This window comes from Phocoena sinus, chromosome X (genome assembly GCF_008692025.1).
Source record: "Phocoena sinus isolate mPhoSin1 chromosome X, mPhoSin1.pri, whole genome shotgun sequence".
NCBI classification, from domain to species: domain Eukaryota; kingdom Metazoa; phylum Chordata; class Mammalia; order Artiodactyla; family Phocoenidae; genus Phocoena; species Phocoena sinus.
In genome coordinates this window covers 30,054,690-30,081,802 of record NC_045784.1, presented here as the reverse complement: position 1 = coordinate 30,081,802, position 27,113 = coordinate 30,054,690, and the positions used below count along the sequence as shown (strand labels likewise).

General features: G+C 37.3%; 1 non-coding gene across 1 annotated transcript; it reads left to right on the top strand.

The window, feature by feature from the left end:
- Positions 1–24,518: 24,518 nt before the first annotated feature.
- Positions 24,519–24,623, top strand: LOC116748169. The gene has a single exon (XR_004348182.1). It is a non-coding gene; the product is annotated as a U6 spliceosomal RNA (small nuclear RNA).
- Positions 24,624–27,113: the final 2,490 nt, after the last annotated feature.

Sequence of the window (27,113 nt, the reverse complement as noted above, 5' to 3'; positions counted from 1 at the left end):
GTCTCTTTCTGAGGATTTGTTAAGCCAGTCACACATTCACATTCTAAGATCTCATTTTCAGTAGTCAATTGCCAGTATAAAAAAATACTATATAACAGTACAATGTAAAGTTTAAATAAATATCTTAAAATAAGCTTATTCATATGCCATATTTTCATCAGGTCTTTTTCTCCATTCAATAAATTATTTCCCTCTCAAGCCTTCAGTGTCAGGTGTGGGGCAAGACCATTTCACAGCCCATACCCCCTAAATATCACTGGAAGAAAAGTGAGAAGGGGGAGAAACATTCAACTTGGCATTTACGAATATTAATATTAATACCACTAATCCTCCCCATTCATCTTGGGTCTGAAGTGGAAGAAACTGTTTCCATAGAAACAAAGCTTTTGGACAGTCACTTTGTTACTTCTCCCCTGCTAAGTGAGTCAAGTCAAAATGGCATGAGAGGTCACGCCCCTTCATAAAAATTAACATCGGAAACATGGGATGCAAGAATAAAATGAATTATGTTAAAACATTAGTTTACACATTTTGAATTCTTATTACCAATAGTATATTGAGTTTCTAAAGTGTTAATAAACTGTTATTTTAAAATATTTAAATATCTGATTCAAATAATTTAGTTGATTATTACTGAAGACTGAAGATGGAAATTTGTCCCGGTATTTCCTTTTAACAATAAGTACTATATCAATCAGCACCCTGAAAATTGAGATAAAAATATTTTTTAAATATATATAGTGGAGTGTCACTTAAATACTGATGTCAGTGTGTGCCTGACAATTGGGAGAAAACAGAAAGTAGAGAGGAGAGAGGGCAGTGATTTATGGTGTTGGAAAGGTGGATTTTATATAGGATTTACTGTTCTTTGTATCTTCAGGTGTGAGGATGAAAACTTTTTGTGTCAAGAAAGTAAGGCACCTAGAGGCTACAGCCTTACTTGTAGGCATCTGTTTTTCCTGAAAGCCATAAGTGTCCTTGAAATCCTTATAATTTTATCTTGTCATCTGTTTGAGTAATTATCATGACATTAGAGTTCTTTTTTTTCCCCTCAGTCCCAAATCTACTATTAACTGACTCTGCACCAGCAACTCATACATTCTGGGGAAGGTTTCCTGACTTTTCAGGGTTTGGCCTTGCCCTGGATTCTTTTAAAATTTTATTCCAGATCTAACATTTTAGGACGCCATGATGAGCTCCAGTGATCTCACCTTGGTAGACTATAGAATACAGAGGAGGGAGGGAGAAGAGAGGTGGTTTCCATTGATTGACCCAGGCAATGTTTTGCCTGGTCCTTTAATTTAACTGTTTGCACCCACAGATAATGAGCACCCTAATGTAAATTTCTAAGAAGGCTTTTACTGATAAATGAGATCACCAATGATAATAAAAAAAAGAATAGCAACAGCAGAGGATCACATTTATTTCTTTAGCCCTTAATCTCTCAGGCACCATGTTAAGGGCTTTACATGCATTTAAGCCCTTAATACTCATGAAATTCCTCTGTGGCAAACACTGTGGTTATCCCCAGTTTACAGAAGAGGAAATTTAGGCTTATTCCTGAAAAGTAGCAAAGATTATAATCCAATGCTTGGAGAGGTTCAAGGTTTCCAAAAATATGAATTTAGGGGACTCTCAAAGGTATTACATTAAATATATTGTCATAATAAAAATATTTCTAAATAAAATTTCTTTAAGGCTCCAGCTTCACAGATAATTCTGTTTCATTGGCCCCCAATCCACACCCCCCTTTTTTTTCTGATATACTCTGTGTGCTCAGGAAACCCTGTGACTTTGTCCTATTGTGCTGAATCCAGTTCTTTTTAGAGATATTTCTATGCAAACTACATTTCTTGTTAAAGTTTCTAAGCAGCTTTTTTTTTTTTTTGCTTCAATCTTATTGTATGTTATACTTTCAATCTTCCTGGTTTTATTTTTGAAAGTCTCAGCAAAATACTTATGTAACCTCTGCTCCAGGCCTTTTCACAAATTGTCAGGCTGCTAAAGGGCCCATTTTTCAAGTTTCCCTCTCGCTATCTCAGTAAAATTGCTTCAATTTCCATTCAATACTTTGTGTAAGCCATAGACTTTCCTGAAGATTTCTGGAATTCCAAAGAAGCTTCTATTTTCATGGTAACCTCTGGTTTCTAACTTCAGCTTCTCAGTTTCTGGTTTGTCTTACTGTTACCAAACTCAGGTTTGGCTCTTTGCCACTCAAAAAGTCAGTAGTCGGGCTTCCCTGGTGGCGCAGTGGTTGAGAGTCTGCCTGCCGATGTGGGGGACGCGGGTTCGTGCCCCGGTCCGGGAAGATCCCACATGCTGCAGAGCGGCTAGGCCCGTGAGCCATGGCCGCTGAGCCTGCGCGTCCGGAGCCCGTGCTCCACAACGGGAGAGGCCACAACAGTGAGAGGCCCGCATATCGCAAAGAAAAAAAAAAAAAGTCAGTACTCGAGAGACAAGTGTTGGTTGGAAAAGGAAAGCTTGCTTTAGTCAGGGAGCCAGCTATCTGGGGAGAAGGTGGACTTGTGTCCCAAAAGCAACTCCAAAGCTTCTGCTCGGCCAGGACATTTTTTGAAGGGAAAAGGGGAAATAATCTCAGTTAATTATTAAGGTGGGAGATCAGATTCTTTGTCATTTTTCCATTGCACACAGACCTGCTGACTTCTCCTGATCTTCCTTTGGATACTATCTTGCCCGCATGGTCTGCCTGCAAATTTGCTAAGGGGGAAGCTGGCAGTAGAGAGTCAGTCATTCTTTAACTACTTACTTCTTCATTCTTACTCCTTCTAATCCAGGAAAGGAATCAACAGGTTAGGCAAGGCATTGCGTGCATTCAGTAGAGCAGAAGTCAGGAGTTAGGTTAAATGTTACCTAGTGATCTAATTTTTATAATTTAGGTCTGAGGAAAACAGACATGAACAAACAGAAAAGGAGGAAAAATTGCTACTTACATTACCACCCCTCCATGCTTGGCCACTCAGATTTTGTGAAGATGGGAGGATGATTATGAGGAGAGTGGTTGGATGGGGACTGACGTCATTGAACTTCAAAATAACTGAATATTGCAGATCTGTTTTATTAACTGTAATGTTGCTATACCACGTCTGGGGAAATATCACTGGCTATCTATGCTCCTTAGCCTTACAGTAGGTTCCCAGGTTTTCAGGTTGCTACCCAACACTGGTGCCTTTTAAAGTAACCAACTTCTAATGGCATCTGGAAATCTTCAGCTTCATTGTGGAGAGTGTATTTATCAAGTTACATCTTCAGGAATGACTAAGGGAAAAAAAGGACTTGCACTTCAAACAATACTGGAAACCCCATGGGGGATTCTTAAATATGTCAAGGAAGTTGAAAAGAGAGTAGAAGAGAGGAGGAAACAGGAATCCTCTCTAATCTGAGATTTGGAGGGCTCCAGTGTTATACTTGTAATGATGGGGGAGGTTGTTATTCACACACTAACTTTAAACTTGGCACATAAAGAATAACAAGTACAAATAAAATGACATACATTTTGACAAAACACAGCAAAGTGAATACTTAAAATTGGCGAAATTTGTTGTATGTAAATTACACATCAATTAAAATAACTTTTTAAATGACATGCAAATAAAAACTTATATTACCTCAAAACCAGATGTATTTGTCAGGTTCCTCCAGAGAAACAGAAGCAGTAAGATATAAGAAATTGGCTCCTGTGATAATAGAGGCTGTATGCAGTCATGCTATATGTAAGCTAGAGACCCAGGAAGGCTGATGCTACAGTTCAGCCTAGTGTGAAGACCTGATAAACAGGAGTAAATCCCAGTCCAAAGGTTTAGAGAAACGAGATGCGATGTCCCAGCACAGTGAGACAGGAAAAAACTGTGCAATTACTCTTTCCCCAGCCTTTTCTTCTATTCAGTCCCTCAAGGGATTGGATGCTGCTCAATCACATTGGAGAAGACAATTTAATTTACTGAGCCCACTAATTCATATGCTAATCTAATTTTGAAACACCCTCATAGATACGCCCAGAAATAAAGTTTAATCTGAGCACTATGTGGCCAGTCAAGTTGACACAAAACTAACCATCACAAATTCACCCCTTGTCAATTAAGCACCTATATGCATCTCCTTAAACCCTACTTTATCTCCAAATAAAGACAAACCAAGGTCATAATTCAGCCTAGCCTGATACAACTATCCTGCTTACAACTGAAAATTTACTCTTCCCCAGGAGAGGAGGTTGTCTTGAGTGATGTTTACTCTCCTTGGTATCCCATAATTTTATAGCTATTAATGTAAAATTAGCAATACTTAAATACTATGACATAAAATCAATGTATCTTGTGTTACATGATAAGGGAGAAAAAGAGTAAAGAAAAAAGCAGAAAGAAACCAAACACACACACAAACATATTCATAGCAAAATAAGTAGGAAATGCTCATGACGATTACAGTCCTGCCTGTAACTGGTCACGTGGCCATAGCTGGTATTGTGACTAAATTTTTCGACTACTCATTCTGTATTCCCTTACCCCATGGCCAGTCAAGTTGACACATAAAATTAACCATCGTACTAAGGTTGGAAAGGAGTGAGTCCAAACCTAACTTGAATTATTCCATTGATTGAAAATAATGAATGGCAATTTCAAAGTTCTAAGAGAAATCATAGGGGTTCTATGTGGGAAAAAAGAAGTGAATCAATAAATTCTTGTTTAATTGACAATAAGCTTTTTGCATTGCTGAATGTAATGTCTGTTCATGGTAGAAAGCACTAAAAATTATAAACAAAACTTAAAAGTCACTCATAAGCCATCATTTCTGAGTTAATTCACATTCATATTTAATATTTTAAAAACTTCTAGTCATTTTTCTTATGAATTGTCTTATCTATGTTATGTATTTTCTCTAGTATTATAGTCATCTTAAGGAATATAAATATTTTTAAATGCAATTTTTATGTCTGTATAGCACAATATCCATTCTGTGGATAAAATATTTTTACGATTCCTTTATTTTCATCACTGTGCCTTCATTTAAAAAATATTATAAGATATGCTACAATCAATACCATAATACATAAATTTTTCCTGTATATCTGCTCATTTCTCTTTTTTCTTTTTTTCTTTTTCAGCGGCACCCTGTGCGGCTTGTGGGACCTTAGTTCCCCAACCAGGGATGGAACCCAGGACCCTGGCAGTGAGAGTACCAAGTCCTAACCACTGGAATCCGGGGAATTCCCAGTTCATTTCTTCAGGTCTAGACTTTGAGTTCATGCATCAATAGCTATGAATTTTTCTTAAAGTACAGACTGTAGATTTCCAGAAAGTGTTCCATTTTAAACTCTGATGCACTGCATACAACTGTCTAAACTATCACAGTTTCAGCTGTAATGACTATTAGACATTTTGTCTTTATGTTGGTACTCTGATAGCTTAGAACGATCAGAATTGTTGTTGTTGTTTTCATTTTCAGTTATTTAACTAGTTAAGAGTTTAAAACATGTTCGTGTGTAATGATGAATGTATCAGAATCTTAGAGCCTTAGTGGTCATTTTGTCCAACCTCCCATATAAGCATAGGCAGTCATCCCTTCATATTTGCAGGGAATTTGTTCCAGGACCACCACGGATACCAAAATCCGTGGATGCTCAAGTCCCTTATACAAAATGGTGTAGTCCTCTCCTTCAACTAACACACCATTGTAAAGCAATTATACTCCAATAAAGATGTTAAAAAAATGGTGTAGTCCTCCATATTCATGGTTGGTTCAATCCATGGACTTGGAACTCCCAGATATGGAGGGCCGACTGTATACAATTCAAATTTAGAAAACTCCTGGTGATATGGAGCTCATTACTTCCTATCATATAATAATTAAATGATATAATTAGATCTGGAGCTATGCTCAATTAGGAAAATGCCACCATTAAAAAAAATTACTTAGAAATGGTGGAATCTTCCAAAATTGAATGAAGATCAGTATCAATGATGCAGACTCTCTTGATGCAATACCTGTCATTCCATGTGCAGATTCAGTGTGTGATAAAAATATTCAAAATGATTAGAATCAGCACATATAAAAATGGCATCAAGTTGAAAATAAAAAAAACTGTTACTTGAGTTTAAAAGAGACTGTTAAAAAGGAATTAAGAATTTCAGTGTTGAGTAAGTTCATATGGAGAACAATTTCAACCATCTTTCATGCTATTCTACAAAGTCATAGCTCACTTGAGAATAAGTGTTGAGGGAGGGTCCAATCTCCCACTATTGTAGAAAAAGTGTGAACACATTGGAACCAGGTGTCCTAGGTTTAAATCCTGCTATTTACTGCTCATGTGACCTCAATTTCTATAAATCTTGGTTTGTTTTTCAATTAAATGAAGAAAATATTATTTTTGGACTGCTATTAAAATATAAAGGGATAACATACATAAATATCACAGTGCCTGGCTTATAGTAACTGCTGAAAAAATGTTAGATCTCTTTTCTACCACCCTTCCCCGTTCAGAAACACCAATTTTGTTTTACAGATATCTTGTGAACAATTTAGTATTCTAGGATTGTCTATCTTGTAGCTCCCTTTGCTCCCTGGATGTATAAAATTGCATTCTCTGACAGTCCTCAACAAAGGACTGGGTTGGTTGTCTTCTGGATCTCCCTCCATAGCCTCTTACCTTTTTTTTTTTTTCTTATTTCTGCTGCTTAGAGTGATGTCCTGTCACTCCAGATTTCTCAAGAAGCCCTCTGTAATCACCTGTACCCTGGATTAATTGTATCTGTATTTTAAGTTTGTTCAACATCTCTCTCTATGGGTTTTATCACTATGAAACGCTGTCTTTTAATCCAAGGTCTTCTTTCCTTGGATTGTAACTGTTTGAAGGGCAAGAATTCAAGTTAACAAGCATTTCTAATGAGGACATTTTATTTGTCACTCAGTAAGCTCAGTGCTTTAGGAGACAGGCAAATTAATTCAAGTACTGACAAAATTAGGAAGACAGATAGCCAAAAGTTTATGATTTAAAAAATTAATACAAATGACATGTGAATTTAAAAGCAATATGCAAATTCAAAAAAAGGAAAAGTATAGTCATATTCACTGTTTCACTTGACATAAGCCAAGACTGTAAAAGGCCCATTCCCAGTTGGAATATGTTCTCAATCAAAGACAGAACATAAAATAGCTAACTGAAATACTTTTACTCCTTTTTTCTCAACTTTGACTGCTTTTTTGATTTATTTTTCCAAAAAGAAAGTGATTGTTTAAACTGACTCAAAATCATACTGCTTTGCACCCTGAGTCATTGTTGCAGAAATAGACAAGGAGATGGTAAGTTGTGGTTTTTTTAAGGGGAAAAAGCGGATCCTTCTTTTGATGATGAATGAATATTATAGTTAGTTTATGATGCTCAAAGTCTTGTGAGAACAAAGTGTGAGCACTGGAAATTTCAGAACCACTTGATAATCAATGTTGCATACGTCCTGTTTCTTATGAAAAAGTAACTGCCATTACCACTGTAATTTGGTGAAGATTGTGAAGGGAAAGTCTGAGTATAAAAATAAATCTGAAGGATTACTGTTTGATCTTGGACATAGAGCATCTAGTTAAAAGTGGCACAGAAACAAGAGCAGTTCATTTTGTACACTTTCTGAAATTACAGGTTAGCCCAGTAAATAAGGTTGAGACATGGAACCATGCTTCAAATCTAGGATGACTTAAATTAAAGATAAGATAAAATAAATTTCATTTGTTTAAACAAGAAAGAAATCATTTTCTAAAGAGACATATACCAGAATGTTCTAAAATCATAGAACTTATTGAAGAATCTCTAATAGAAACTCACAGGTCCTTTCTTGTTTTAAAATAAATTCACTCCAATGGAAGTCATTTGCAGAAATTATTTGTAGGGAGGGTGTATTACTTTTCCACTGCTGCTACAAACTTAGAAACTTAAAACAACATAATTTATTAACTTATACTTCTGTAGCTTGGAAGTTTGATAGAGGTCTCATCAAGCTGAAATCTATGTCTCAACAGGACTGCATTCTTTCCTAGTGGCTCTAAGGGAGAATCAATTTCCTTGTTAATTCAGGTTTTGGCAGAATTCAATTCCATGTGATTGTATGACCTCCTTTCCTTGTTGGTTGTCAGATGAAGGTTATTCCCAGCTTCTAGAGGCTGCCATATTCCTGGGCTCATGGTCCCCTTCCTTCATCTCAGGATGGTAACAGCAGGTTGAGTCTCTCACATTTTGAATCCCTCCTGCCCTTGCTTCCATTGTCCCACCTCTCTGACCCATTCTTCTAACTTCTTGTTCCACTTTTAAGGACTCGTGATTACGTTGGGACCACTTGAATAATGCAAAATTATGCCCTATCTCAAGGTGCTTAAAGTCTTTTAAATCCCTTTTGACAATTAAGATAACATATTTACAGGTTCTGGGGATTAGGAAGTGAACTTTTTTTTTTTTTTTTTTAGGCGAGAGCGTTATTCAGCCTGCCTACCACAGAGAAATAAAAAGATACCTGAGGTTCTCCCTTCATTTTTTCCTAAATTGGTAAGTGGGCATTTCAGAAGCTTTATTGGTCACAGAATTTGAGGAGATAAATTAATGCTTGCAAATGATCTACTTGTGTACAGGTTCAGGATGGTTGATATGCCTTTGAGTTTTGATATGAAATCAGTTTCTCTGTTGTTTATTCTTAAAGCCATAGTTGGATTAATGTGGAGGGGGTGTGGCAGGGGGGAAGAAAGGGGTGGATGACATGGCTTTTCCTAAAGCTCCCAATTCAGGATTTTACTTTTCTTTCTGAAAACTTCTCCATAGCTACAACAAATTGGGAAAAAAATGCTTCAGATACGAATGACTAGTCTGTGAGTATGTTTGTTTATGGAGGCTAACAGAATTTGACAACTTTAGGTTCAGATATTATTTGGTCAGTGAAACTAGTTTTGTTTTAAAAAGTTAAAAATAACTCCATTTCTGAACATGTGACACTAGTTGAGAAGCAAATTACATGTTTGACTATATTTGTCTCCAAGATTCAGCTTGACTTACAGTGTGGATTGAATGACACTCTATCTACATTTGAATTAGGAATGAGTAGTTATATTGATCCATAACAAAACAAGGGCTTGTTTGTTTTCCTAATTTGTCTACTGGAATTAGGTACTAAATAGTCATACATTATCAGTTGTTGAATCTGTCAAGGGAAATAGTTTTTATAGGTGTGTATTAATAGGCACTCACTGGAGAAATATTATGTTTCCTCTGTAACAAATGTAATTTTATTTATATAATGCTTATTAAGGGGTAAAAATTATTATTGGGTTGTGCCTAGTCATGTCAAGAAAACCTGTAGTTGAAAAGTAGTTATCGTAAGGAATTACACTAGTTTTAGAAAAAAATCAATATTTAAACTTGAACATGGATTTTGCAAACTGGTATCTGAAATGAATCTTATTTCAACATATAGTAGTTTCAGCAAAATTAAATGTTACTCTTCATGTACTAGTGAGTAATAGAAGGCTGTAATTATACTATGCACCTATGTCCTCCAAAATCTAAATTTCATAGGTGCTTTCTATGAATCATCTAACCAAAAAGAAAAGAAGAAAAAGAAGAAAAGTCACGAGACCTCCAAATACATTTTTCTTGAATCTCAGCAGTATATCAACTAGGTTTCTAGAACCATTATGCTAATACTAGTTAGTTAAATGGCTCATTTTGCGTTGTTCTCTTAGTGACAGAAAAATTAATCTCATTAAATAATTAAACTTCAAAGACAGTTGATTCTTGCAATGATAGCCTAACTTTAGCATCTCTTGTAGTGATCAAAAGGAGAACAGAGAATCTAAAAAAATATGGATTATTTACTTTCTCCTTGTCCAAGAAAGGAATAGGGAAGAAAAGAGAATATATCTAATCTGCAATGCATATTAGAAATTACAGTATGAAAAATTTGTTCAGAATAATTCCCTTCCATAGATTGTCAGAAATAGTACATTTGAATGGATTCTCTGAAAATCAAGTTCAAGAAGTTTCTTGTAATTGCAATAATAGTAGAAAAGCCATTGCTAGCTGATGCTTAGAGACATATTATCTGGAGAAGCATTCTGTACTCAGCTGAGTCTGCACCACTGGTTTGAGATATTTGACTTTTTCTGCTTTTTAAAATAACTGAACTCAAAGGACATTTAAACTTAGTACAAACCACAGAATACACAATGAAATATTAGGTTAATATACTTATAGTAGTACCCAGAACCCCTATAGTCTAGTTTTAGTTTGGCTTGACAAAACGTAGATGAGTTTGACAACTTTTTTTTCATTCAGATAAAAATATTTAGTTTACTTTGCCATTGTTATTTACTGTTGATAACTGTTGAGGCCACTATAATTGGAGGTGGTTGATGTCTAAATGGACATTACTCGTTAATGTAATGTACAGTGTTGTTATTGTTAAGGGAAAAGCGTACTTAAAATTAGTCTAAATACCTTTCTTTCCTTTTTTTTAATTTTTAAAATTCTTTTTATTTTTTGCTGTGTGAATATACTAATGACTTAAATAGAAAATCCTTCATGTTTGGTAGTAAATTGTATATAAGTACGTTTACATTGTGAAAGGTTAATAACATATTGTGATGGGGAAAAAACTTCCACCGCTCCTGTCCTTTTCTCATTACTCTCTACAAAGCTAAATGTTATAAAGATTTTGGAGTCCAGTTTTTAATGTACATGTATATATTTCTATATCTATTGTTTTTGTTTTAAACAAATAGGATTACCTAGTACCTTTCTTAAATAAGTGTTTTATACTTAAACATCCCCCCACCTCAGTGTAGGTTATAACCAAAGGAGTTGCACAAATATCAACACCAACTCAAGCATACACTCTCCACTATCATATTTTAACCATAAAGGCTTATGCTTTTGTCTAGCTTTTAGACGTACATAAAAACAAAGAGAGGGTTTCCTGTTCCACATGTAAGGAGCTTAGAAGTCACCACTCCATCCTAACAAGTAAAAGCTGAACAGACTGAAAAATCAGCAACTCTTCTTGAATTTATGAGTGGGAGGACTCAGGGCAAACTGCTGCCCCAAGATTGGAGGGAGAAAGAGAGGAGTAGAGGGAGTCACAGCTGACTAAAACAGAGAGTCTCTGAGCAGAAAACTGCCCTGGGAACCAGTGCTGAAGTAGGAAAAACTGAACTGTAATTGACAAATTGCTGGCGGCTCAGTGTGGACAATTCTAAGAGTTTAAAAACTCCAGGGGGACCTAGTCATAAAGGGGCCCCACAATATTATGAGATTTATATCCAGGAGTTTGGTCAGGTTCCCACAATAAAATATCACAGATATACCCTCCTGCTTGTGGTAGGAGGAGGGGTAAAGGAGCCATTTTGAAATATGCCAGAGTACTCTGTTATTCTTAACAAGGCCTGTCCTCAGTAGAAAGAAACTAGTTAACCAGAGCCTAACTTGCTGGCATAATAGCAGAGCCTAATTGACCTGGGGAAAGGGAAACAGCCAATTCCAGTTCACTCTAGCTACCCTGTTCTACCTAAGGGAGGAGAAAAAAAGGGAGAAACTTTTGTAAGTTCACAGTCCAGAGGCACAGCTTCATTAAAGACTGAAACCTGATCGTAGGTGTCCCCCGACACCTCACCACCACATTATTAAAGGCCAATTATACCAGTTCTTTTACTCAGTATATCATGTTTGGCTACCAAAAAAAAATTGCAAAGCATACTAAACGGGAAAAAAGTACAATTTGAAGAGACAGCAAACGTTAGAATCAGGCATGGCAGAGATACTGGAATATCAGACCAGGAATTTAAAACCATTATGATTAATATGCTAACTACTCTAATGGGTAAAGTAGAAAAGATGCAAGAACAGATGGGCAACGAAAGTAGAGAGATGGAAGTCCTAAGAAAGAACCAAAAATAAATGCTGAAGGTCCAAAACAAAACAAAAAAAACTGTAACAGAAATGAAGAATGCCTTTGATAAGTTTATTTATTTATTTATTTGTAAACATCTTTATTGGAGTATAATTGCTTTACAATGGTGTGTTAGTTTCTGCTTTATAACAAAGTGAATCAGTTATACACATACATATGTTCCCATATCTTTTCCCTCTTGCGTCTCCCTCCCTCCCACCCTCCATATCCCACCCGTCTAGGTGGTCACAAAGCACCAAGCTGATCTACCTGTGCTATGCGGCTGGTTCCCACTAGCTATCTATTTTACGTTGGGTAGTGTATATATGTCCATGCCACTTTCTCACTTTGTCACAGCTTACCCTTCCCCCTCCCCGTGTCCTCAAGTCCATTCTCTAGTAGGTCTGTGTCTTTACTCCCGTCTTGCCCCTAGGTTCTTCATGACCATTTTTTTTTTTTTTAGATTCCATATATATGTGTTAGCACATGGTATTTGTTTTTCTCTTTCTGACTTCACTCTGTATGACACACTCTAGGTCCATCTACCTCACTGCAAATAACTCAACTTCATTTCTTTTTATGGCTGAGTAATATTCCATTGTATATATGTGCCACATCTTCTTTATCCATTCATCTGTTGATGGACACTTAGGTTGCTTCCATCTCCTGGCTATTGTAAATAGAGCTGCAATGAACATTTTGGTACATGACTCTTTTTGAATTATGGTATTATCAGGGTATATGCCCAGTAGTAGGATTGCTGGGTCATATGGTAGTTCTATTTTTAGTTCTTTAAGGAACCTCCATACTGTTCTCCATAGTGGCTGTATCAGTTTACATCCCCACCAACAGTTCAAGAGGGTTCCCTTTTCTCCACACCCTCTTCAGCATTTAATGTTTGTAGATTTTTTGATGATGGCCATTCTGACCGATGTGAGATGATATCTCATTGTAGTTTTGATTTGCATTTCTCTAATGATTAATGATGTTGAGCAATCTTTTATGTGTTTGTTGGCAGTCTGAATATCTTCTTTGGAGAAATGTCTATTTAGGTCTTCTGCCCATTTTTGGATTGGGTTGCTTGTTTTTTTTGATATTGAGCTGCATGAACTGCTTGTAAATTTTGGAGATTAATCCTTTGTCGGTTGCTTCATTTGCAAATATTTTCTCACATTCTGATGGTTGTCTTTTCATCTTGCTTATGGTTTCCTTTGCTGTGCAAAAGCTTTTAAGTTCCATTAAATTCATTCATTAAATTCATTCATTTTTGTTTTTATTTCCATTTCTCTAGGAGGTGGGTCAAAAAGGATCTTGCTGTGATTTATGTCATAGAGTGCTCTGCCTATGTTTTCCTCTGAGAGTTTGATAGTTTCTGGCCTTACATTTAGGTCTTTAATCCATTTTGAGTTTATTTCTGTGTATGGTGTTAGGGAGTTTTCTAATTTCATTCTTTTACAGGTAGCTTTCCAGTTTTCCCAGCACCATTTATTGAAGAGGCTGTCTTTTCTCCACTGTATATTCTTGCCTCCTTTATCAAAGATAAGGTGACCATATGTGCATGGGTTTTTCTCTGGGCTTTCTATCCTGTTCCATTGATCTATCTTTCTGTTTTTGTGCCAGTACCATACTGTCTTCTTTACTGAAGCTTTGTAGTATAGTCTGAAGTCAGGGAGCCTGATTCCTCCTGCTCCGTTTTTCATTCTCAAGATTGCTTTGCTATTCAGGGTCTTTTGTGTTTCCATACAAATGGGAGTGTTTTCTTAAATTCACTTTGAGATTTTTCATCATTACTGTATAGGAATGCAAGAGATTTCTGTGCATTAATTTCGTATCCTGCTACTTTACCAAATTCATTGATTAGCTCCAGTAGTTTTCTGGTAGCATCCTTAGGATTCTCTATATATATTATCGTGTCATCTGCAAACAGTGAGAGCTTTACTTCTTTTCCGCTTTGGATTCCTTTTGTTTCTTTTTCTTGTCTGATTGCTGTGGCTAAAACTTGCAAACCAATGTTGAATAATAGTGGTGAGAGTGTCTTGTTTCCGATCTTAGTGGAAATGGTTTCAGTTTTTCACTATTGAGGATGATGTTTGCTGTGGGTTTGTCATATATGGCCTTTATTATGTTGAGGAAAGTTCCCTCTATGCCTACTTTCTGGAGGGTTTTATCATAAATCAGTTTGAATTTTGTCAAAAGCTTTCTCTGCATCTATTGAGATGATCATATGGATTTTCTCCTTCAATTTGTTAATATGATGTATCACATTGATTGATTTGCATATATTGAAGAATGCTTGCGTTCCTGGGATAAACCCCACTTGATCATGGTGTATGATCCTTTTAATGTGCTGTTGAATTCTGTTTCCTAGCATTTTGTTGAGGATTTTTGCATCCATATTCATGAGTGGTATTGGCCTGTAGTTTTCTTTCTTTGTGACCTCTTTGTCTGGTTTTGGTATCAGGGTGATGGTGGCCTCATAGAATGAGTTTGGGAGCATTACTTCCTCTGCTGTATTTTGGAAGAGTTTGAGAATGATAGGTGTTAGCTCTTCTCTAAATGTTTGATAGAATTCACCTGTGAAGCCATCTGGTCCTGGGCTTTTGTTTCTTGGAAGATTTTTAACCACAGTTTCAATTTCAGTGCTTGTGATTGGTCTGTTCATTTTTTCTGTTTCTTCCTGGTTCAGTCTCGGAAGGTTGTGCATTTCTAAGAATTTGTCCATTTCTTCCAGGTTGTCCATTTCATTGGCATATAGTTGCTTGTAGTAATCTCTCATGATCCTTTGTATTTCTGCAGTGTCTGTTACTTCTCCTTTTGCATGGCTAACTATTGATTTGAGTCTTCTCCCTTTTTTTCTTGATGAGTTTGGCTAATGGTTTATCAATTTTGTTTATCTTCTCAAATAACTAGCTTTTAGTTTTATTGATATTTGCTATAGTTTCCTTCATTGCTTTTTCATTTATTTCTGATCTGATCTTTATAATTTCTTTCCTTCTGCTAACTTTGTATTTTTTTTTTTCTTCTTTCTCCTGTTGCTTTAGGTGCAAGGTTAGGTTGTTTATTCAGGATGTTTCCTGTTTCTTAAGGTAGGATTGTATTGCTATAAACTTCCTTCTTAGAACTGCTTTTGCTGCATCCCATAGGTTTTGGGTTGTCGTGTTCCCTTTGTCATTTGTTTCTAGGTATTTTCTGGTTTGCTCTTTGATTTCTTCAGTGATCTCTTGGTTATTAAGTAGTGTATTGTTTAGCCTCCATGTGTTTGTATTTTTTACAGTTTTTTTCCTGTAATTGATATCTAGTCTCATAGCATTGTGGTTGGAAAAGATACCTGATACGATTTCAGTTTTCTTAAATTTACCAAGACTTGATTTGTGACCCAAGATATGATCTATCCTGGAGAATGTTCCATGAGCACTTGAGAAGAAAGTGTATTCTGTTGTTTTGGAATGGAATGTCCTATAAATATCAATCAAGTCAATCTTGTTTAATTTATCATTTAAAGCCTGTGTTTCCTTATTTGTTTTCAGTTTGGATGATGTGTCCATTGGTGAAAGTGGGGTGTCAAAGTCCCCTACTATGATTGTGTTACTGTCGATTTCCCCTTTTATGGCTGTTAGTATTTGGCTTATGTATTGATGTGCTCCTATGTTGGGTGCATAAATATTTACAATCATTATATCTTCTTCTTGGATCGATCCCTTGATCATTATGTACTGTCCTTCTTTGTCTCTTGTAATAGCCTTGGTTTTAAAGTCTATTTTGTCTGATATGAGAGTTGCTACTCCAGGTTTCTTTTGATTTCCATTTGCATGGAATATCTTTTTCCATCCCCTCACTTTCAGTGTGTATGTGTCCCTAGGTCTGAAGTGGGTCTTTTGTAGACAGTATATATATGTGTCTTGTTTTTGGACCCATTCAGTCAGTCTGTGTCTTTTGGTGGGATCATTTAATCCATTTACATTTAAGGTAATTATCGATATGTATGTTCCTATTACCATTTTCTTAATTGCTTTGGGTTTGTTATTGTAAGTCTTTGCCTTCTCTTGTGTTTCCTGCCTAAAGAAGTTCCTTTAGCATTTGTTGCAAAGCTGTTTGGTGGTGGTATATTCTCTTAGCTTTTGCTTGTCTGGAAAGTTTTTAATTTCTCCATCAAATCTGAATGAGATCCTTGCTGGGTACAGTAATCTTTGTTGTAGTTTTTTCTCCTTTATCACTTTATATATGTCTTGCCGCTCCCTTCTGGCTCACAGAGTTTCTGCTGAAAGTTCAACTGTTAACCTTATAGGGATTCCCTTGTGTGTTATTTGTTGTTTTTCCCTTGCTGCTTTTAATATGTTTCCTTTGTATTTAATTTTTGATAGTTTGATTAATATGTGTCTTGGCATGTTTCTCCTTGGATTTATCCTGTGTTGGACTCTCTGTGCTTCCTGCACTTGATTAACTATTTCCTTTCCCATATTAGGGAAGTTTTTCAACTATAATCTCTTCAAATATTTTCTCACTCCCTTTCTTTTTCTCTTCTTCTTCTGGAACCCCTATAATTCGAATGTTGGTGCTTTTAATGTTGTCCCAGAGGTCTCTGAGACTGTCCTCAATTTTTTTCATTCTTTTTTCTTTATTCTTCTCTGCAGTAGTTGTTTCCACTATTTTATCCTCCAGGTCACTTATCCGTTCTCCTGCCTCAGTTATACTGCTATTGATCCCTTCCAGAGAATTTTTAATTTCATTTATTGTGTTGTTCATCACTGTCTGTTTGCTCTTTAGTTTTTCTAGGTCCTTGTTTAATGTTTCTTATATTTTCTCCATTCTATTTCCAAGATTTTGGATCATCTTTACTATCATTATTCTGAATTCTTTTTCAGGTAGGCTACCTATTTCCTCTTCATTTGTTAGATCTGGTGGGTTTTTGCCTTGCTCCTTCATCTGCTGTGTGTTTCTCTGTCTTCTCACTTTGCTTAACTTACTGTGTTTGGGGTCTGCTTTTCACAGGCTGCAGGTTCGTAGTTTCCGTTGTTTTTGGTGTCTGTCCCAAGTTGCTAAGTTTGGTTCAGTGGGTTCTGTAGGCTTCCTGGTGGAGGGGACTAGTGCCTGTGTTCTGGTGGATGAGGCTGGATCTTGTCTTTCTGGTGGGCAGGTCCACGTCTGGTGGTGCGTTTTGGGGTGTCTGTGGCCTTATTATGATTTTAGGCAGCCTCTCTGCTAATGGGTGGGGTTGTGTTCGTGTCTTGCTAGTTGTTTGGCATAGGGTGTCCAGCACTGTAACTTGTTGGTCAGTGAGTGAAGCTGGGTCTTGGCGTTTAAATGGAGATCTCTGGGAGATTTTCGCCATTTGATATTACGTGGAGCTGGGAGGTGTCTTGTAGACCAGTGTCCTGAACTTGGCTCTCCCACCTTAGAGGCACAGCCCTGACGCCTGACTGGAGCACCAAGAGCCTGTCATCCACACGGCTCAGAATAAAAGGGAGAAAAAAAAGAAAGAAAGAAAGTAGAAGATAAAATAAATAAAGTTATTAAATATAAAAATAATTATTAAAAATTTTAAGTAATAAAAAAAGAAAGAAAGAGGAAAGCAATCAAACAAAAAAACAAATCCACCTATGATAACAAGTGCTAAAAACTATGCTAAAAAAAAAAAAGAAATGGACAGATAGAACCCTAGAACAAATGGTAAAAGCAAAGCTATACAGAGAAAATCACACACAGAAGCATACACATACACACTCAGAAAAAGAGAAAATGGGAAAAATATATATATATCATTGCTCCCAAGGTCCACCTCTTCTAATTTGGGGTGATTCCTTGTCTATTAAAGTATTCCACAGATGCAGGGTACATCAAGTTGATTGCGGAGATTTAATCCGCTGCTCCTGATGCTGCTGGGAGAGATTTCCCTTTCTCTTCTTTGTTCGCACAGCTCCTGGGGTTCAGCTTTGGATTTGGACTTGCCTCTGACTGTAGGTCGCCTGAGGGTGTCTGTTCTTCGCTCAGACAGGAAGGGGTTAAAGGAGCAGCTGATTCAGGGGCTCTGGCTCACTCAGGCCGGGGGAAGGGAGGAGTACGGAATGGGGGGTGAGCCTGTGGCAGCAGAGGCCAGTGTGATATTTCACCAGCCTGAGGCACTCATTGTGTTCTCCTGGGGAAGTTGTCCGTGGATCACAGGATCCTGGCAGTGGTGGGCTGCACAGGCTCCCGGGAGGGGAGGTGTGGAGAGTGACCTGTGCTCGCACACAGGCTCTTTGGTGGTGGCAGCGTCAGCCTTAGTGTCTCATGCCCATCTCTGGGGTCCGCGCTTTTAGTCGCGGCTCACGCCTGTCTCTAGAGCTCCTTTAAGCAGCACTCTTAATCCCCTCTCCTCACGCACCAGGAAACAAAGAGGGAAGATAAAGTCTCTTGCCTCTTCGGCAGGTCCAGACTTTTCCCCGGACTCCCTCCTGGCTAACTGTGGTGCACTAACCCCCTTCAGGCTGTGTTCACGCCGCCAACCCCAGCCCTCTCCCTGCACTCTGACCGAAGCCCGAGCCTCAGCTCCCAGCCCCCGCCCACCCCGGTGGGTGAGCAGACAAGCCTCTCGGGCTGGTGAGTGCTGGTCAGCACCAATCCTCTATGCGGGAACCTCTCCGCTTTGCCTTCCGCACCCCTGTAGCTGGTCTCTCCTCCGTGGCTCCGAAGTTTCCCCTCTCTGCCACCTGCAGTCTCCGCCCGCAAACGGGCTTCTAGTGTGTGGAAACCTTTCCTCCTTTACAGCTCCCTCCCACTGGTTTAGGTCTCGTCCCTATTCTTTTGTCTCTCTTTTTTCTTTTTTCTTTTGCCCTACCCAGGTACGTGGGGAGTTTTCTTGCCTTTTGGAGGTCTGAGATCTTCTGCCAGCGTTCAGTAGGTGTTCTGTAGTTGTTCCACATGTAGATGTATTTCTGATGTACATGTGGGGAGGAAGGTGATCTCCATGTCTTACTCTTCTGTCATCTTGAAGCTCCTCCTGATAATTTTATTGATAGACTGGAAAAAACCGGGGAAAGAATGTCTAAGATTGAGGATATAGCTAGAGAAACTAAAAACTGAAAAGCAAAGAGAACAAAGGTTAAAAAGAAAAGAACAGACTATTCAAGGGCTCTAAGACAACTAATATACACAAATGTGAATACCATAAGGAGAAGAAATTGAGTAAGGAGCAGAGGAAATATCTGAAACAATAATGACTGAGAGATTCTTCAAATTAATGTCAGACATAATATCACAGATCCAGGGAGCTCCAAGAGAACACCAAGCAGATTAAATGCTCCCAAAGGCAAATCATTATCAAACTACAAAAAATAAAGAAAAAAATCTGAAAGAAGCCAGAGGGGGAAAAGCACCTTACCTACAGAGGAACAAGGATAAGAATTACATTAGACTTAGAAACCATACAAGGAAAAAGAGAGTGGAGTGTAATATTTAAAGTGTTGATTGAAAATAAACACCAACCTATAATTCAGTACCCTGCAAAATGATCCTTCAAGAGTAAAGGAGAAATAAACTTTCTCAGACAAACAAAACTTGGTGGAATTTGTTGCCAGTAGACCTGCCTTGCAAGAAATGTTAAAAGAAGTTGTTTACAGAGAAAAAAATATATATAGTTAGAAACTTGGGTGTACATAAAATAAAGCTTCAGAGAAGGAATAAGTGTAAGGTGAAATAACTTTTACTTTTCTTATTCTTAACCGATTTAACAGACAACAGTTTGTTCAAAATAACAACACCAACAATGTATTCAATTGTGTATGCTTAGGAATATATCTTATCATATATATATATACATATATATATATATATATATGATAACTTAGAAGCTTTTGCACAACAAAGAAACTATAAACAAAATGAAAAGACAGCCTACAGACTGGGAGAAAATATTTACAAATGATTCGGCTGACAAAGGATTAATTTTTAAAATTTACAAACAGCTCATGTAGCTTAATATCAAAATAAAGGTAATATATTTTTAAAACACACTGGACATAATACATGTTCAATAAATTTTTAAAATTACTTATCATTTTATATGCTCGAGAACTGAGGCTTTGATTGATGTAAATCGCAATGGCTAAGATATAGTGTACCCTCACCAGATGTTACCAGTTATATTGTTACCTATCAATTCTGTAAAAATTGTTACCTATCAGTTCTGTAAAATGAAGATATTACATATTCAAGTAATTTATTCCCACTGCACACCTAATAAGATTGGACTACAGAATGAAACCCAAGTCTTGTAACTTAAAATCAATGGTCCTTATATTACACTCAAGCAGCCCAGTCCTTTCAGCCTTTCTGTTTTCTTTTTAAATAGACTTGGGTTTCAGTTAAGCTAACTGGAGTCCAGGCTAATTTTCCTATCATATGCTATTTAAACTATCAACCTTTACAACTAGAAACAATCCTTAAAAGAACTGGGAAACCAATGACTTTATATTTAATTCTCTCAGAAGTGTATTTTTATTTAAGACTTTATTTTTAAGTGTGAATGAATTTGTAAATGAAAATTTGTTATCTGTTGATATGTTGATGGATGAGCAAATGGATAACATGTAAATTGTTAGGCAGTAGCTTTGATAAATGTATATTCCATGTGTGTGTTGAGGAGTTTCTTACCTCTAAAATCACATGACACAGATGACCATCTATTTACTGTTATAGAAGACCTTACTTACCTAGGAACTTCCTGAGCCACAAAGTCAAAAATAAGTGTGTCATAGAGAAAACTAATTTTGCCCTCTTTCTTCAGCCTGTTGCTTGGTACCCAAAGAGTTAAAGAATTTATTGCAGTCAGATGTTCACAGAGTAAACTGAATACCTCAGTAAGTTTTACAAATTAGTTGATTCTCAAAATGTAATCCCCAGCTTCATCATCCACACGTGAACTTGTTAGAAATACAAATTCCTGGGCCTAATCCCAGTTCTCAAGAATTACAAACTCTGGAGAGGGTCCCACCAATTTGTGTTGTAACAACCCTCCAGTTGATTCTAATGCATGCTAACATTTGAGAGCCTTTTCTCTAAATCTGCACTGTCCAGTACAGTAGAGACTAGCCACACATGACTATTGAATACTTGAAATGGGCTTGTCCTTTGGGGTGTGCTGTAAGTGTGCTGCACATACTAAATTTCAAAGACTTAGTATGAAAAGGATAATGGAAAATATTTCATTAATAAATGTGACATGATTAAATGTATATTTTGGACATATTTCAGTTTGGTTCTTTTTTATATTTTGTTTCTCTTTGTTGAACTCATTTTGTTCTTTTATTGTTTTCCTTATATTATAAATTGTTTATCTGTGTGCTCTTACAGTTTTCTGAGCATCTTTAGGACAATTATTTTGAATACTTTGTTGAGCAGTTCCTGAATCTCTATTTCTTTGGGACCAGATACTGGAGGTTTATGGTATTCCTTAGGTGGAGTCATATTTTCTTGATCCTTTGTAATCCCTGTGGCCTTGCATAGGTGTCTGCACATTTTAAGAAGCAGTCACCTCTTCCAGGTTTAGAGACTGATATTAGTAAGGGAAGACTTTTAACCTGAGGGTGGGGCCACACTGGAGTATGCTGTGATCCTTGGTCTAGTGAGGCAGGGTGCCAAATTCGGGGCTACATGGTGGCACCTGGTCTGTGTGGGGGTGGGGTGATGTCTCCAGCTCAGGCTGCTAGGCTCCACCGCATTGACAACTTTATGGTCCTTAGTGAGTACCATGAGTCCACGTCCACAGTAGCTACAAGGGCTGTTAGGACCCACAGTGGTGCCTCCAGGTCCTACAGCTATGGACTAGGACAGGCAGATTTAGTGGCTGGAGCTGGTGTTACACACATGGGGCCAGCTGCAGGTGCCTAAGTAGTGGCACGGTCCAGTTGCAGTCATATGCTTAGTAGTGGGGGCCAGGGCAGGCAAGCATAGGCTGTTGCCAACTATGGGCTCACTGGCAGCTCTGGGGGCTCTGGCTGTTGGCCTGCTCTCCTTGGCTGCTTACTCTCCCTCCAGTTGTGCACGCTGCAGTGGGGCTGATGATGGGCATCAGGCTGGTGACATTCAGGTACACAGCTGGTATAGCTATCCCTGAGCGTTGTACACAGTGATGGGAGTCAGATGGGGGGTTCTAGTCTAGTGTTTTTTACTCATGAAGCCACAGAAGCCTAAGCTGGCTGCTGGTGCATTTCCTGGCCTGTGGCAGGGACTTGGGGAAGGGAGAGGGCTGGGCAGGGTTCAGGTGGCTCATGTTTTGCACTCACTTGCAGAGACCTGACCTTGCTTCTGGTGTGGTTCACAAGCTCCTGGGCTCTGGCTGGGTGGGAAGGGGAGGGAGCAGGGTGCAACCAAACACATGGCACCCAGGAGTGCAACTACCTGTGGGACAAAAGCCTGTAAAATTTGCAGGGATCCATGGTGGTGTGCTGGTTGTTGGTTTCATCATTGGTAGAATCTGCTGAGTTTGTCTGCGGAGCTGGTCTCTGTGAACCACAATCTTTCCTTGTGGCTGCTATTAAAAGGCCTTGCTTTTCTTCTTTGTTCCTAACTATCTCTATATATCTCAGCTTTCCAGTCTGGGTGGGGTAAAACCAAAGCAGGACATTTGTGTGGTGCTCCAAAAGGCCGGAGAAGCTGGTTGCTTACCACTCTCTTCTTTTCCTAGTAAGGAGAACTCTTCCTAGTTGGGAAGTTCCCCTTTTGGTGCTGAACCATGTCAGCTTGGGGAATGGGATGATGCAGGCAAAATGAATCTGTCTTCTTTCTCTTTTTGTGTGATTATTCTCAGGTTTTTTTGTTCTACTGTGTTGCTAAAATTTCTTAATAGGATGCCAGCGTTCTCCCAGAGCTGTTTTTGTTTGTGAATAGCTGTCTAGTTGTGAGTTTTGTGGGGGGATGGATAGGCAAGGGTCTCCTGCCTTGCCATTTTGGTTCTGCTGTAATAGCATTTTTAAAAGGGTATTTAAAAGATGTTTCTAGTTTTCCAAGATTTGTCAAATGCCCACAATCATGCTTTTATTATTGCTGCAATTGATTTTCAAACTTTTGTCCTGAAATATGTACAACATAACTCATTATAAGGATTAAACTTAAAATCTTGAAAAGTAAGAATCTGTTATCATTTACTTTTTACATGGAAGAATTCAGATCGTTGATATAACAGAATATCTTCAGTTATAGTTATGGAACATTCTCTTGCTCCTAAATCATTATGTCACTTAGGGTCCAAAAAATAATCTTCGTTTTTCTTGTGATAGACTATAGGTATATATCATAAGAAACTACAGAAGAAAAGGTGAAGGATTAAGATGGGAAAGATGCCAAGGCATGAGCTGGATTTTTGTTAAAGATTCACAAATGAATCAGTTTTTTGTAACTCAGTCTGCATTCTTCCTCAGAAAACAAGACAATACAATGGGATTTATTTTTAAGGCAATCCTCACAATGCTATTTCACAGACTGTAAAAATTAAATTTCCATTAAAGTACTACCTGAATAATAAGAGATCTCAGAATTTCAAATCAGGGTGTCCCAAACCTCAAATTTCATTGTAGAACACCTCACTGGCCAGACTCTCCGGCTTTGCTGCACTCTGCTAAGTTGCAGGAAGTCAGTGAGGGTTGAGCACATTTAGTGGAAAAGATCAATTTAATAATTAAAAGGCTGCATTTTCACACCAGTGCCTGCTCACATCTTTTTGCCATTCTAGTCTAGTCTATCCTATTCTATTCTATGTATGTATATATATATATATGTATGTACACCCAATACTGCTATCAGCTACTTCAGTTTTTATTATTTCTACTGTGGTTACCGATCAAGTGTTCTCTTTCATCTGGACAGTTGGCCACAGTGAACAGTCTCATAGGTATTTCCTGCACACGTGCGCGCACACACACACACACATACACGCAACCATCCCACATTCTTACACATTTACTATTCTCCTTTTATGCACCACTGGCACAGTTTTTTTTTGAGATATTCTGGTGATACTTATTCCCAGGGACAAATAAAATAGAGAAACAGATGTTAAAAAAAATAACAAAAAGATAAATAATAATTGTCAGCCCTGAAATGTCTAAAATTAATGTTCCCCTGATGCCATGGTAATATAAACTAAAATCTCCCAAATTCTATCTCTAGCATATCATTTTTCCTCTATTCCTCTTAGCCTCATTATTATTTTCCTGAGTTTGCCCCTCTTTTAATCCTGGGGTTAAGTTCCTTAGTCCCTCTATCTTCAATAAGTATATTGATATTACAGAGAGAATCTGTAATGCCTAATAGTGAAGTTCTTACATATCTGGGCCTGATGGGCCATTAATGAAGCAGAAGAATGGTAGTCAGTAAATATGCATAACATTATGATAAACCTGTTTCTAGGTCTGTCTTTTGCTAGTTATATATCCTTGGGCAAATTATTTAACTCTCTTAGTTCCAGTTTCCTCATCTGTAGAATGGAGAAAAATAATAATACCTTCTAAGTAGAGTTACTGTGATAATTAAATAAATTAATGCATGTAAATCACTATCGCTCAATGCCTGACGCACACTTGATAATCTAAACTTATTTTGTTATTATTACTTGTTTAATTAGATGTAATATATATTCTACAATTGGAATGATACAGTAAACAGTTAGCATAGCCCATGTGAAAAGATTACATGTAAATTTGTGAAAGCTTTCATATTTTTAAATGAAATTAATTGAACAAAAGCTCAAAGACGAAGATGCTAAATCTTGAGTAGTAAAATAAAATATGGAGACTGGAGGGCCAATGAGACAAATTGAAAACCAAAATAACATGACTACAAATTTAATAAATAAATGAGAAAAACTGGAGACAGTAAACCTGGATAAAAGTCATTTCCATCAATAGGAAAAGCCTTTTTGTATCCTCAGGGAATGGAGAGAGAGAGAGAGAGAGACAGAGATAGAGACAGACAGGCAGACAGAGATAGAGAGAATAGTTAAACTAATCAGAGAGAATATTTGGACACCAATCAAAAATGAACCAGTGTGGGCTTCCCTGGTGGCGCAGTGGTTGAGAGTCCGCCTGCCGATGCAGGGGACACGGGTTCATGCCCCGGTCCGGGAGGATCCCACATGCTGTGGAGCGGGTGGGCCATGAGCTGTGGCCGCTGGGCCTGCGCTCCACGGTGGGAGGGGCCACAGCAGTGAGAGGCCCCGCATACCGCAAAAAAAAAAAAAAAAAATGAACCAGTGTTACGGATAATTGGCATCCCTAAAGAAAAGATATCTATAAATAAAACATAAAAGGCACACAGAGGTATAATACTGGGAAATTTAAGTGAAATGAAGGGAGAATTGAATCTACAGATTAAAAGAGCAGATTGTTTATCAGTGAAACTCATTCAAAACGATTGACATCAAGGCACATCCTGTTAAGTTATTGAATTTTAAGGATAAAGAAAGCATTCTACTGCAATCTGGGTATAAAAAGCAAAGCCACTGAGGGAATAATAAAGTGGACCATAGAAATCTCCATAGTTACACTGAAACTAGAATAGAAATGTACAAACATCCTCAATGTTCTGAAAGAAATAAAACATGTTCTAAAACAATTTATTCACCCAAATTGCCATTCAAAAATAAAGGCAAAAAGCAACATTTGGGTCTAATTATAATGAAATCTAGTTGATCTAGAAATGATTAAAAAATGGGAAATTTGGGATAAAATGCTTGGTGGTGTAAATTGATTCCATTTTAAGTTAGAACTCAAGAAACTAAAATTGCAGTTAGAAATGTAAATTTATCTTAAATACAAAGTAAAAATGAAATACAAGTACTGTCATTATTAAACATCTATAGGTTAAAACCTACATCTTTAAAAGCCAGAGTTAATCCTACTGATAACCATTTTTCTTAACCTTAGTTGAAGAAATATCCCAAACTGTAATGAAGTGTTTATCTGAAGTTCATTAATTTTTTCAGGTTTATGTTCATGTCATTTCCTTTCTTCTATTAAATTCAAGGAAGGCGCATGTTATTTTTATATAGTACATAGGGTACATCTTTCTCGCAAAATTATCTATTTTTTCTACTTAGAAATGTGTCTGTGTCTCAGTTCTTCTGTGTGTATATAAGAATAAATAAATGTTTGAAAGATATTCACCAGCTATTACCCAACACCTTTGGAAAGACTTAGAATTATCTATTTCTTCCTTGTATTTTATAATTTTAAAACTATTATTTGAATTTTTTACAATATGCCTCCCACTTTTCCATAAAATAAAGTTATTGTTTTGTTTTAGCATTGCCATTTTTACTGTTGCTATAATTTGTGATAATACAGGATACAGAGAAAATAAAGTAGCAGTATTTATGAGGGCCTATGAGATTTTAGGGTATAAGCCTCATTTCTTTGGTACCCATGTTATAACATGTGATACATGTTGGGTGGGAAGTGAATTTCTTCCTAATTATGCGTGGAACAATGCTTCTGTGACAATTCAATGTTCCTACTGTAAGATGCATCTAGAGATGTAGTCCTTAGCATAGATATCAGAATTGTGAATGACAGCATTTCAGCAGAGATGTCAGAAAATCAAATTCATGTGGTTTCCCATGTAATGGGAATTGATAATGTAGCTGGAGTGATCAAGTGATTTCCATAGCTAGCATTTTCATAAGCACATGTATAAGACCTTTCTTGTAGTATCCTTGTCTGGCTTTGGTATCTGAGTAATTCTGGACTCATAAAATGAGTTTGGACTTGTTGCCTGCTCTTCAGTTTTTGAAGATTTTCAGAAGGATTGGCATTAATTATTCTTTAAATGTTTGGTGGAATCCACCAGTCAAACCATCTGGTCCTGGGCTTTTCTTAGTTGGAGGTTTTCAGTTACTGCTTCAATCTCCTTACTCATTATTAGTCTGTTCAGGTTTTCTATTTCTTCATGATTCAGTCTTGATAGGTTTTATGTTTCTAGGAATTTGTCCATTTTTCTAGGTTATCCAATTTGTGAGCATATAATTTGCACAGTCGTCTCTTATCCTTTGTGCTGTGTTGGCCAAAAGGTTCGTTTGGGTTTTTCCACAAGGTGCTTTTCCACAAGATGTTACAGAATGTTTTTCTAATCTCTATTTCATATATTTCAAAAATAGACAAGTGGGGTGACATCAAACTAAAGGGAAATATCAGAGTTAAAAGGCAAAACTATGAA